General features: G+C 46.8%; 1 non-coding gene and 1 pseudogene across 1 annotated transcript; both read right to left on the bottom strand.

Moving 5' to 3' along the window:
* Positions 1–976: 976 nt before the first annotated feature.
* On the bottom strand, positions 977–1,188 carry LOC144891898 (U2 spliceosomal RNA; annotated as a pseudogene).
* Positions 1,189–13,332: 12,144 nt separating this feature from the next.
* On the bottom strand, positions 13,333–13,516 carry LOC137426311 (U2 spliceosomal RNA). The gene has a single exon (XR_010984276.2). It is a non-coding gene; the product is annotated as a U2 spliceosomal RNA (small nuclear RNA).
* Between the last annotated feature and the right edge of the window lie 674 nt (positions 13,517–14,190).

Consider the following 14,190-nt stretch of genomic DNA (forward strand, 5'->3'; position numbering starts at 1 on the left):
GGTGGGGGGGGGATTGTCACTGTACTCGCAAGCCGTTCGCCGTTCGCTTTGGCGTTGCGAATGGACCAAACCATTTCATGTAAATAGAGGGGGGGGATATAATTTTAGATAGATATATAGTACGGGCATGCCCTAGTTAAAAAAATTATGCTAAATTAAAAAGGCAATGTGGGAATGACAAACTACAGTCTAAAAAAGGTCCTCAACAAGATAGGGTTGATGTTGGTTAAGAGAGTAGCTCACAGTATTGCCGTCACATAACAACCCCGACATCACTGCCTCCAGACTACTGTCGAGAGCTAGGCCTAGCGAAAAGTATCATAAGCTCCTATATATAATTTCTGCAAAAGTATAAGAAGCTCCAATATAATTTCAGGGACTTCCTGCAGTTTCAGTTTTCTTTCCTACTTTTCTTTTTTATCAACATAGAGTAACCAATCACAAATGGAGATAATTATATAATACTGAAATTAGAGATGTTCATGCAGTTTGTAAGAAGTTGATGATCATGCACTGATGTTATAACATTATAGTCGGATTGCTAATTTGTCCAATCTCATTATGTGGCTACACAACAAGAGTAATCAAGAACTGTTGTAACCAGTGAAATGTTTGTGGAAGCTTGAAGCAACGATTGATGAAGTGTAAATGAGGCAGTGATGTTGGGATTGTTATGTGACGGCAACGCTGTTGTCGACTCTCTAAACCAACATCATCCCTATCTTGTTGAGGACCTTTTTTAGACTGAAGTTTGTCATCCCCACATTGCCTTTTTAATTTAGTATAAATTGTTTATTAACTTGTGGAGAATAATCATGAGTGGGAAGATTTATTGGAGAGGACGAACCCACAAACCACTGCACAACTTCCCGATTCACTCATCAGAGTTTTCAAGTTTAAATATCTCTCCACTTGTAAAATCAAATCTTGAGGTTTCTCCTTTATGATCTTTTCTTTGTTTTCCAGGTCCCCCCAAAGGGAGTGCACCGTTCCCGGAGGTACTGCAATACCGGGTCGATACGTGGAGCGGACGGAGCAAGCCCCGAATCCAACTCCCGATACCAAAAATCCATTTAATAGACGAGTCCCGCATTGCGGAACATATCAGCTATTAAACTGATAAGAACAGATACTACTGGTTTAGGGCCACAGTCAGGGCCTGCCTTTTTTACGTGTGAAAAAAGGTAAAAAGTCCAAACATTTGAACAGCCTCTGACGTGCACCTTGACCCCATGGCCAAGACACAACGTCAACAAGGCTGTCCCCATAACAATACACATGCGCCTCAACCCCGAGGGGGAAGCACATGGTCATTCAAACGCATGATGCATCATGCCCCCGAAGGGCCACAATGCATGGTCATACAGTTGGGACCACTCCTCTTAATAGGAGTGAGACCCCTTAATCCACCGGCAGGGCATTACTCCTGCCAGGTCGATCGGTCTCTCAGCCAACTGGTTTAGGGCCGCAGTCAGGGCCTGCCTTTTTTACGTGTGAAAAAAGGTAAAAAGTCCAAACATTTGAACAGCCTCGGACGTGCACCTTGACCCCATGGCCAAGGCACAACGTCAACAAGGCTGTCCCCATAACAATACACATGCGCCTCAACCCCGAGGGGGAAGCACATGGTCATTCAAACGCATGCATCATGCCCCCGAAGGGCCACAATGCATGGTCATACAGGTGGGACCACTCCTCTTAATAGGAGTGAGACCCCTTAATCCACCGGCAGGGCATTACTCCTGCCAGGTCGATCGGTCTCTCAGCCAAAAGGCCGAAGCCAAAAGGCCGAGAAGCGATAACGTACGAAGTTTAAAACCGCTCTTTTCCACGACAATCGCATCTATGATTGAGCGGCGACGATTCGCGAAAATCGAAAATTCCATCGAAATGTCCGATCTTTCGGCGCCTCCATTGCAGCTATGCATCTTCATTGATATCCTGGTATTAAACAATCCTGGTGTGATGTATATATTTTGTTTGTCTTGAGAGAAATATAGGATTTATCATGTGAAGAAAAACAGGAAGAAAGATTACCGAACTGACGTCATTTTCTCTGTGCGTCAGAGCCGCGTCCCGTGCGTAAAAACCCGGCTTGCCAACCGAGATTCCAATGGAATTGGACATTAAACACACCAGCTGTTTAATACATTATAAATAATACATTCGACCTGAATTACAGGAACCCTAATGGGTATGGGGGTTTATGATTTTTACTGGGATCAAATCACGTGCTTTGTTGCGAAGCAGCGAAAAGGGGAGGAGGTCACGTGGTGCTTGTAGAGTTGTGCACATGACTTCCCGATGTTAATCCCCTTGCACTCCGTTTCGGTTATTCCATCGAGCTTTGCAGGCTCCGCCCATCAGAGGAGGTCGAAGAGGAAGAGGGCGATGCTGGTTCGTGCGATGACGTCATGAGGATCCGAGAAACGAGTGACCGAAAGAGAGAACTATTATTACAATGATTCAAATGAACCGATCTTTAAATAAGCTCGTTGATTCGTCATTAACTGTGGAAACTAAAACAGCACTTGTGAGAGAGCATACCTCCGCCATGCTGAACATTTTACATTTTGTATCCAGGTCTGTGCAAATGCCAACATTAATTTTTGGATTCCTCATGCTCTGATGATTCCAAAAATGTACAGGTTTGCTAATCTCCCAAATTTTTGAACGAAATTATATTTGTTAACATAGTGAACCTGACTATGTTCTTGTCACCGAACCAACTCATCCACCAAGTTTAGTCATAACTCGTCCACAACGTTTATAAATATCACACTATATGTCGTTTTTGGCCCTGTCTCGCAATGATGAAGATTCACTTTAAAATTCTAATGGCCGGATCCGAATCCGCATCTTCACTAAAATCTAATCATTTTGTCCGTGCCATATACACTTTCTATCTGCCAAATTTCGTCCCAATCCGTCCACAACTTCTTGATATATCTTGTTGACAGACAAACAGACATGGGTGAAAATATAAACATATCCACCTTCGGTGGAGGAGGTGAAAGGACATAAAATGTCATTGGCTCCGCCGTAGTTTAGTAATTTTGCTGTACGGAGTTAAAGGCTCCCAAAAAAATGGGTCCATGCATGTCCGATAAATGGATGGCGATCGGTTGAAGTAACAAAATAGCCACCAGACGGGCATCTTGGATCTGATCTCGAAAAAAAATGACGTGCCTATGTAACCCATCATTCATTATCTGTTTGCTAAGTTTGAACAAGATTGGCAAACACATGTCCGAGAAATGGTTGAGGACGTGTTCAACATCGGGTTTTTTACAACTAAAATGGCCACCAGCCGGCCATCTTTGATCGCATCACGAAACAAAATGATGTGCATATGTCATGCCTTGTCTTTGTGCCAAGTAGGACCAAATCGGTCCATACATATTGTTACGGATTTATGTGAAGTGATGTGAATTACTATTCAGGTCTTTGCTTATTAATGTGTAGTCGATTAAAGGTTGTTGTGATTAAAGGGTCAGGAGCCCTTCTGGGAAAAAGGAGACCGGAAACGGAAGAAGAAAAGACACGAGGTCCGGCAGAAGCGGCGATCTTCTTCCTCTTCCTCGCCCAGCACCGAAAAGAGCGGTATCGATATTGAGCAGCGTGGGGAACGCTGTGTGTGAAAGCCCGTCTGGCGAGAGGAGTTACCTGGACGTGTAATTACCCATTTACACGTCAAGTCGCCGTGGGTTCGTGCACGGAACCAAGCGTCCGGCACAGTTCGCCTCACCGTCTACAAGGACGCGTACGGGTCGCACCTTGGGCCTCGCGCTCGTTGCAAGCCGCGCTTGGTTTTGCCCCGTTGCTTGGCAAGGAGGTGTGCGCTGCAGCAGCTGTCCCCGGTACGAGACGTGCACGTTTGGAGCACGTCCGCCCGGGGTTCGTTCAACCGCACGTGTGCGGAGAAGAGAGACATTGTGAGGGACAGTGACCGTGACCCAAGTGGTCGTGAGTGGGGACAGGGGGGGACACATATGTAAGATGGCCATCTTTGTAATATTGATTGTTGATTGTTGATGGTTGTGGATTCCTTGGGGGAATATATTATTGATTACTCCGGATCCTTGGTGTGGGGTTTCTTATTGACTGGAATTCATATTGATTGCGTTACGAAAGCGTATAAATCATAGATCTTTCTGGCGGAGTTCCTCCCACGGTCCGGGGGTCACCGAGACCAGGTAGTCACCGGGAGGACCACGTAACAGAATTGGGGGCTCGTCCGGTATCTAAAATTGTATAAAATAATAAAATAATATTTTTATTAATTAAAATTTATTAATTAAGTATTAATTGGTAAATGTTTGGGAAATTAGGGGTAAAGTCTTGGGTGAAGGTTAACAGGTGTTTACGATAGGCACCATGGCGTTTGTGGCACAGAACTTTGTGGTAACACCGAGTGAGGCACAGTTCCGAGCGTTACTAAAAGCGGACCTCTTGAAATTGGCCAAACATTTTAACTTGGAGGTCCGAACTAATTTGAGGAAGGCAGAGTTGCAGACCACGGTGATACAGTCTATGGTGGGATTAGGAACATGGGACGAGTTAGCCTGGGAGTGGCTACCCGAAGAACCAGAAGACGTTGAGCTCCGGAAACTGGAGTTGCAATTACGGAGCCAGGAACGGATCAAAGAAGAAGAAAGGAAAGCAGAAAAGGAAAGAGCAGAAGAGGAAAGGAAAGCAGAAGAGAGGAGAGAAGAGAAACAAGCAGAGGAAAGGAGAGGGGAACGAGAACTCCAGAAAGGTTAAAAGAAGAAGAAAGGAAAGCAGAAAAGGAAAGAGCAGAAGAAGAAAGGAAAGCAGAAAAGGAAAGAGCAGAAGAAGAAAGGAAAGCAGAAGAGAGGAGAGAAGAGAAACAAGCAGAGGAAAGGAGAGTGGAACGAGAACTCCAGGAAAGGTTAGAAGGGAGAAAAGCAGAGGAGAGGAGAGCTGCCAGGGAACTCGAAGCAGAGGAGAGAAAAGCCGAAAGGGAGTTGAAGGAACGTGATCTGGCGCTTCAGCAAGAGATTAAATTCAAGGAGCTGGATTTAATGAGAGAACGGGGAGAGGTACCACCCTTGTTGACGGGGTCGACACCTAGCCAGAACACCTGGGAGGTGGGCAGACATGTGAGGCTGGTTCCACCCTTCAGTGAAAAGGAAGTCACTCAATTTTTTCCACACTTTGAGAAAGTGGCTCGACAGTTAAACTGGCCGGAGGAGGCCTGGACCATACTAGTGCAAAGTGTGCTGGTGGGTAAAGCTCAAGAGATTTATTCGGCGCTACCAATGGACCAATGTGCAGATTATGAGGTATTGAAGAAGCACATCCTCAAAGCCTATGAGTTGGTTCCGGAAGCTTACCGGCAAAAATTCAGGAATGCCAGGAAGAGGGAGAGTGAGACCCATGTGGAGTTTGCTAGAGTGAAAGAAAATATGTTTGATCGGTGGTGTGAGTCAAAAGGAGTCGGGAACGACTTCGAAGCATTGCGTGACCTGATGCTGGTGGAGGAATTTCAACAGTGTGTCCACGAGGACATCAAAGTGTACCTGCAGGAAAAGAAAGTACCGAAGTTGTGGGACGCAGCCACCATGGCAGATGATTATGCCTTAACACACGGGATAGGGGTCCACGAACCTAACTCCTCGCCTAGATCTCCGCAGGGGAGGTGTGGAACAGCAGGTGCGGAGAACGACAATACATGGCGGCGGCCTCGAGAGGATTATGGGGACAACGCGGATACCCCACCTGTTCGAAATCAGAGGGCTACGGGCCCAAGACAAACTTATTTTTCGGGGGGCCCGAGGCAGACCAGGAGTTTTTCCTCCGGGCCTACTTGCGCTTTTTGCAAGAAACCTGGACACTTGATGTCCAGTTGTTACCTCATGAAAAGGGAAGACCCAGAGCGGAATCCGACTATTACCACTCCGAATGTGATGGCAAGCATAAGAAATCGCCCACAGAAGAGTTACCAACCATTTATTTATGAGGGGTTGGTCTCACTCAAGGGAGACTTGACTAACCCAAGACCGGTTAGGGTTTTGAGGGACACAGGAGCCCATCAATCCTTAATGCTTGAAGGCATTTTGCCATTGTCAAAGAGTACCGCAACTGGGGATAGTGTTTGGTTACAAGGGATCGGTGGCTGTGTTAGGGCCCCACTTCATGTCATCCATTTGGAATCCGATTTGGTGTCAGGACCGGTCACCGTCGGTTTACAAGCCACGCTTCCTGTAGAGGGAGTATCTGTGATTATCGGGAATGAGTTGGCCGGGGGGCAAATTTATGGTAACCCGAGGGTGGGTAAAGAGCCCCGCAGGGGAAATAACACCACCCCCGCTCGGGATGGCGACAAAAGTTCCAAGTTATTTGTAGGGGGACTGAACTTCAACACAGAGGAAGAAGTTCTGACCTCTGTCTTCAACAGATATGGGCCGCTGGTGGAAGTGCGGTGGTAAAAGACAGGGAAACGCAACGGTCAAGAGGGTTTGGCTTTGTCACGTTTGCAAGCACAAGAGACGCCAGAGAGGCAGAGAAGAATTGGAATGGTAAGGATTTGGAGGGTCGGACCATAACAGTAGGGAAGGCATTTCGTAGGCATCGAGAGGTCTACAGAAGAGGATAACTTGGCAGTAGTTTTGGAGTTGGCAGCAGCCGATATTACTATGGAGGCTCCCAGAGTTACGGCACCTCCCGAAAGAATGAACGTCAGAGCACTGGCCGAGAAGGAGACCGCCAGTCAGGTAACGGCTGGGACCAGGGGTCCCACCGTAACTGTTAGGACTCTGGAGAAGTTGAAGCACTATATACGGGGGAGCCGCCGAGCCGGGGCTCCTACACAGACGAACCGTGAACGCCACGTTCTTAAAGGCGTCCAGGTAGTGAACTTTCCTGCACGGACTAACCGTGAACTCCACGTTCTTAAAGGCGTCCATGTAATGAACTTTCCTCCCCGGACTAACCGTGAACTCCACATTCCTTAAGGCGTCCATGTAGGGAATACTCAGCTGGGCCTCCCGAAAAAGTGCTATCGAGAGGTTTAAATTTGGGGGCTTTGGTCACCACCTCTTAACTGTCATTCAAGAGAAACTAGAAATGGTTGACGCCTGGTCCAGAGGGAATTAATCTAGGGGATTGTGTAAAATTTTGTTGCTTTATTTTTAAGTGATAACTGTGCCCGGGGGGAACTGATGATTTGGGGGGGGGGGGGGGGGGTGAGTTATCTGGTTTGTTTATCCAAGTTGGCCGGCAAAGAAAGTTTTCGCTGGGTTCAAACTTTCTTTCTTGAAGGGGGGGAGTGTTACGGATTTATGTGAATTGATGTGAATTACTATTCAGGTCTTTGCTTATTAATGTGTAGTCGATTAAAGGTTGTTGTGATTAAAGGGTCAGGAGCCCTTCTGGGAAAAAGGAGACCGGAAACGGAAGAAGAAAAGACACGAGGTCCGGCAGAAGTGGCAATCTTCTTCCTCTTCCTCGCCCAGCGCCGAGAAGAGCGGTATCGATATTGAGCAGCGTGGGGAACGCTGCGTGTGAAAGCCCGTCTGGCGAGAGGAGTTACCTGGACGTGTAATTACCCATTTACACGTCAAGTCGCCGTGGGTTCGTGCAAGGAACCAAGCGTCCGGCACAGTTCGCCTCACCGTCTACAAGGACGCATACGGGTCGCACCTTGGGCCTCGCGCGCGTTGCAAGCCACGCTTGGTTTTGCCCTGTTGCTTGGCAAGGAGGTGTGCGCTGCAGCAGCTGTCCCCGGTACGAGACGTGCACGTTTGGAGCATGTCCGCCCGGGGTTCGTTCAACCGCACGTGTGCAGAGAAGAGAGACATTGTGAGGGACAGTGACCGTGACCCAAGTGGTCGTGAGTGGGGACAGGGGGGGACACATATGTAAGATGGCCATCTTTGTAATATTGATTGTTGATTGTTGATGGTTGTGGATTCCTTGGGGGAATATATGATTGATTACTCCGGATCCTTGGTGTGGGGTTTCTTATTGACTGGAATTCATATTGATTGCGTTTCGAAAGCGTATAAATCATAGATCTTTCTGGCGGAGTTCCTCCCACGGTCCGGGGGTCACCGAGACCAGGTAGTCACCGGGAGGACCACGTAACAATATCCAGAGATATGGTTGCGGATGCACGGATACGGCCAAATCCATAAGCCCCCGCTTCAGACTAATCCATAATCCATAACACGGCCAAATCCATAAGCCCAACGGGGGCTAATAATAATAAAATAATTAATTTCCAAATAATTGGCAAATAGCATACCTAATCCTCAAAATAGACCACAGTGAACACACATTTGTGTTGAAAGATTGGCCTGTAAAACCTTCCCTTTTGAAGAGGTAGACATCTGTACAAACAAACATACTGACATTGTATTTTATATGGTACATAATTGTGACCAAAACGTCTTCTTCTTAAAATATAGAACAAACCGAAAAAAACACAAGCAGTCCATCAAGCCGTGCGACTAAATATCTATTAATTACGTACTGTTTGAACGTCTGTTGCATCCTGTCTATTAATTGTATATGTCTGTTGTTATGAATATTGGGGTAGAGTGATATATAGATCAGGTAGATCTGTGTAGGTATCATGCTCTGACTGTCGTGAAGAAGAACCACCCCTTGTAATAAGTGGAGGACCTCTTTCGCCCGGATGTCAGTTTAAGCTCGTATATTTATGGTCAAAGGAGGATGGCCTTGTGCTAATTATCGCAGGGAATATGCTAATTCCCCTGTGTGTGAGACCTTGTAATTTATCCATTGTCCCTTATGGCACTACACCAATAGACACTCGGCAGGCCCAATAGCACCACACATACCAATTAATTTCTCCCCACAATAAAAGTCACCGGAAGTGCAGGCAGGAAGCGCCCATGCATTGTGCCAACATGGCGATAAAACATTGCTCATGCAGGCTGAGGCCATGCCCACCTCACGATGGATTGGTCGAGGTGGTTTGATGGGGAGATCACACCAATGTAAGGCCAGAGTAAGGAAGGACTTGTGATTGGCCAGGGGCGGAGCAAGGAGCGACCCGCTGATTGGTGTAAAGAAGCGACGGCCTGATTGGCCACTGACCGATGGCATGAGGAGAAGAGCGCGAAGCGCTCAGCCAGTGGTGAAGGACTGACGTGGGAAGAACATTCTCGAGGTCGAGAGGCGACGGACTGATTGGAAGGGAGGACCGATGACGTCAAGAGACAAGACGTAAAAACCACGGCGAGCCAGCATTTTGCCCTCTCGTTTTTGGATCCCTTGGTGCCTGGACCTCGTTCACTACTGCCCTTAAGATTCCTCTACTCCGACCTCTTGCCCTCAAGCCTTCCTTCACCCTCGACGCTCTCTCCCTTCTGATCCGGATGTTGGGTGCATCGCCGTTCCGTGCCAAATTCACGAGGACATTGCACGGAGGAGCAAGCGGGCTGCACGCTCGTTCGCTTCACGCAGGAGGCCTTCATCGGGGCCGAGCGAACAAGGGCGAGTCGAGGCCTTCTTGGCGCCAAGGCGTTTTGGCACGCATGGAGCCGCGTCCTGACTGTGCACACAGGGCCGACACCATCCCCGACGAGAACACGAGTGGTTAAGCTAAGCACACACACACGTGCCCTGTTATTTCTATTTATCTGTCCTGTGTCTGTGTTTATGTCTGGTGTGAGGGATCCCAATTTAGGACATTAATTTGAGCGTCGCGTTTTCATTGTTCTCGGGTTCCATTAAAGAAACCTGTTATTTTTGTACATTGTAAATCGGTTTTCCTTTGAGTTACCTTTTGCAGGTTTGAAGACTGCTCGAGGATCGCGTCAGGTAAAAGCTTTCAGCTTCTTCTTCTTCTCTCTTCCTCCGCGCGGAGATAATAAATCCGCTATTGAACAATGCCTCGAAGGAACGCTCCATTGCTATCCGTGATTTCCCGGTCTTCACCGAGGCGAATCACGGGACACTATTCATTATGTCCTGTTGGAATATACCTTTCTACCCTTCCTTTACACTGCTGAGACCGCTTAAACTTTCGAAAACCCTTTAAGACCACAAAGACCCCGACAGGCCCTTAAAAGCCCCGGAGACCCTTAAAGACTTAAAAGACCCAGATGACCCAAAATAACCTGAAGAGCTAAACGACCCCAAAGACCCAAAGGACCCTGAAAACCTTTGAAGACCAAAAGATCCCACAGACCTCACCTCAAGACCCTGGAGACACAAAAGACCCCAAAGATCCAAAAGACCCAAAACATCCCGACGACCCAAATGACCCCTAAGACCGTTAAAGACTATAAAGACCCTTAAGACCTCCCAAAGACTCGGGGAGGAGTAGGTATCTTATCAAGATTGAATATTGAGCCGGCTTGCGTTGCGTGACCCCGCTTGTGAATGGCTGTTTCCGACATGCCGACGATGGCGATTGATCTCGGTGACGTTTGGCAAGACTTTCCATTCCATGACCACGAGCTTCCCTTGGATGGAATGGCTTCAGATGCTTATGCATTACAGAGTTACTCTTCATGTAACACTGTAAGACAACTTCTTCCTGCAGAGCACGCATCAAAATTGCTTTGGATTTGAAATCTCGCTCAGTTTTTCAGGATTATTTTCCAGATTTCGTGATGCTCGATGATGTACCAGATTTTCGTGATGCTCGATGATGTACCAGATTTTCGTGATGCTCGATGATGTACCAGATTTTCGTGATGCTCGATGATGTACCAGATTTTCGTGATGCTCGATGATGTACCAGATTTTCGTGATGCTCGATGATGTACAAGATTTTCGTGATGCTCGATGATGTACCAGGTTTTCGTGATGCTCGATGATGTACCAGGTTTTCGTGATGTTCGATGATGTACCAGGTTTTCGTGATGCTCGATGATGTACCAGATTTTCGTGATGCTCGATGATGTACCAGGTTTTCGTGATGCTCGATGATGTACCAGATTTTCGTGATGCTCGATGATGTACCAGATTTTCGTGATGCTCGATGATGCACCAGATTTTCGTGATGCTCGATGATACACCAGATTTTCGTGATGCTCGATGATGTACCAGGTTTTCGTGATGCTCGATGATGTAACAGGTTTTCGTGATGCTCGATGATGTACCAGATTTTCGTGATGCTCGATGATGCACCAGGTTTTCGTGATGCTCGATGATGTACCAGGTTTTCGTGATGCTCGATGATGCACCAGGTTTTCGTGATGCTCGATGATGTACCAGGTTTTCGTGATGCTCGATGATGTACCAGGTTTTCGTGATGCTCGATGATGCACCAGATTTTCGTGATGCTCGATGATGTACCAGATTTTCATGATGCTCGATGATGTACCAGATTTTCGTGATGCTCGATGATGTACCAGATTTTCGTGATGCTCGATGATGTACCAGATTTTCGTGATGCTCGATGATGCACCAGATTTTCGTGATGCTCGATGATGTACCAGGTTTTCGTGATGCTCGATGATGTACCAGATTTTCGTGATGCTCGATGATGTACCAGGTTTTCATGATGCTCGATGATGTACCAGATTTTCGTGATGCTCGATGATGTACCAGATTTTCGTGATACTCGATGATGCACCAGGTTTTCGTGATGCTCGATGATGTACCAGATTTTCGTGATGCTCGATGATGTACCAGGTTTTCGTGATACTCGATGATGCACCAGATTTTCGTGATGCTCGATGATGCACCAGGTTTTCGTGATGTTCGATGATGTACCAGGTTTTCGTGATGCTCGATGATGCACCAGGTTTTCGTGATGTTCGATGATGTACCAGATTTTCGAAGCAGATTTTTCTTTACGAGGAGGTTAGTTAGGTCCAAAACTTCAATTCCGTGACCATTTTCTGGCTAGTAAGGTTTGACGATTGATTTGACTTCTATTGACATTTTATAACAAAAATAGCCTCTATGTCCCTCCCAAAAATCCCGGCATTTTTTGCCAGAGGCCCGAATCCAAGATGACCGCCGGCACTATCTTGAAAAATTAAGTTTTGAACCAGAACACCTAGAATCACGTACAAAGACAGTTTTTTGGGTAATTTGACCACGAGGATTCCGAATCTGACATTAGTTTGACGTTATGACATTATTTTGACCTAGAAATCCAAGATGGCCACCATCCAGTAGAGCGAAAATGCAACTTTTGTACTTAAACATGTTAAAGAAACTACCTCCATAAGGATATCTTGCAGTAAAGTAATTGATGATTGCATGACAAGTAAACTCATTACACTTCAAAATAAGCTATTTTTAATAGCTGTGACTTGAACAGTTTTCAAATGAAGTAATTAATCAATATGACCTTTAATTATATGATTAGTCCGAATCAGAGCATTCTGCTTCACTAGAATCTGAATCATCAGATTCCGATGAATCTCCCCGCCTTTGTACATCATCATCTCGCTCCTCATTCCCCTCCTGGCTCTCATCTTCCTCACTCTCTTCAGCTGGCCCTGGTGCAGGTAGATGTGTCGGGAGAGCAGGTTGTGTTGGTCTTGTGTTGTCGCGATGTCCTGTCTCATCAGGACAGATCAAACATCGCTCGAGGGGAAAAGGGGAAAGGGGAAAAGGTTTCCCCTTCTGGGGAAAAGGAGACCGGAAACGGAAGAAGAAAAGACACGAGGTCCGGGAGAAGCAGCGATTCTCTTCTTCTTCCTCGCCCAGCGCCGAGAAGAGCGGTATCGATATTGAGCAGCGTGGGGAATGCTGCGTTTACAAGCCCGTCTGGCGAGAGGAGTTACCGGGACGTGTGATTACCCATTTACACGTCAAGTCGCCGTGGGTTCGTGCACGGAACCAAGCGTCCGGCACAGTTCGCCTCACCGTCTACAAGGACGCGTACGGGTCGCACCTTGGGCCTCGCGCGCGTTGCAAGCCGCGCTTGGTTTTGCCCCGTTGCTTGGCAAGGAGGTGTGCGCTGCAGCAGCTGTCCCCGGTACGAGACGTGCACGTTTGGAGCACGTCCGCCCGGGGTTCGTTCAACCGCACGTGTGCGGAGAAGAGAGACATTGTGAGGGACAGTGACCGTGACCCAAGTGGTCGTGAGTGAGGACAGGGGGGGACACATATGTAAGATAGCCATCTTCGTAATATTGATTGTGGATTGTTGATGGTTGTTGATTGCTCGGGGAATATATTATTGATTACTCCGGATCCTTGGTGTGGGGTTTATTGACTGGAATTCATATTGATTGCGTTACGAAAGCGTATAAATCATAAATCTTTCTGGCGGAGTTCCTCTTACGGTCCGGGGGTCACCGAGACCAGGTAGTCACCGGGAGGACCACGTAACACTTTATGATCTTTTCTTTGTTTTCCAGGTCCCCCCAAAGGGGGTGCACCGTTCCCGGAGGTACTGCAATACCGGGTCGATACGTGGAGCGGACGGAGCAAGCCCCTAATCCAACTCCCGATACCAAAAATCCATTTAATAGACTAGTCCCGCATTGCGGAACATATCAGCTATTAAACTGATAAGAACAGATACTACGACGATTTTTTATTGAAATGAAAACCAGCAAACAAGTGTCAACCATCAAATCAAGGCACAATTGCTCAATTGAAGATCTTCCACAACAATTACAACATATTTCGTAAATCCACATAAACATCTCTCTTTTAAACAAGGCAAGAACATAATTCATAGAAAAATGATGCATTCCATAACATGCTGAGACCCTCGCCTTCCACAAGGCCATTTTCAAACAATTCAATATTCTCCAGAACACGATTTGTTTCGGTTTACATTGATTGCCAAACGGACCGTACAAAATCATTTCCCAACTTAAAGTAAACTTAACCTTTAACTTGCACAAAAACTTACACAAAACCTCATTCCAAACTAAGGAAGCAAAAACACAATCCCACCAAAAATGCCGAACTGACTCCGATTCATGACATCCAATATATGGGCATTTATTGGTGGAGACATGACCTCTTACTGCTTGCACAGCCCTACATGGCAACAATTGGCACACAGATAACCAGGCAAGGTCACTTTGAGCTCCAGTAAGGGCCTGGGACGAAACATTCCGCCACACCGCCAAAGTTCTTTCCCTTTGAAGACCACCTATTGGTAACACCTCTTGTACTTTCTTCTCCTTCATCAAGTTTCGAAAACTCCACTCAAAATCATCCCCAAAACTACCCTCCCGAACAAATTCTTTCAATACCGAATAGGGATACTTG

The sequence above is a fragment of the Myxine glutinosa genome, chromosome 4 (genome assembly GCF_964187855.1).
Source record: "Myxine glutinosa chromosome 4, kmMyxGlut1.1, whole genome shotgun sequence".
NCBI lineage: Eukaryota > Metazoa > Chordata > Myxini > Myxiniformes > Myxinidae > Myxine > Myxine glutinosa.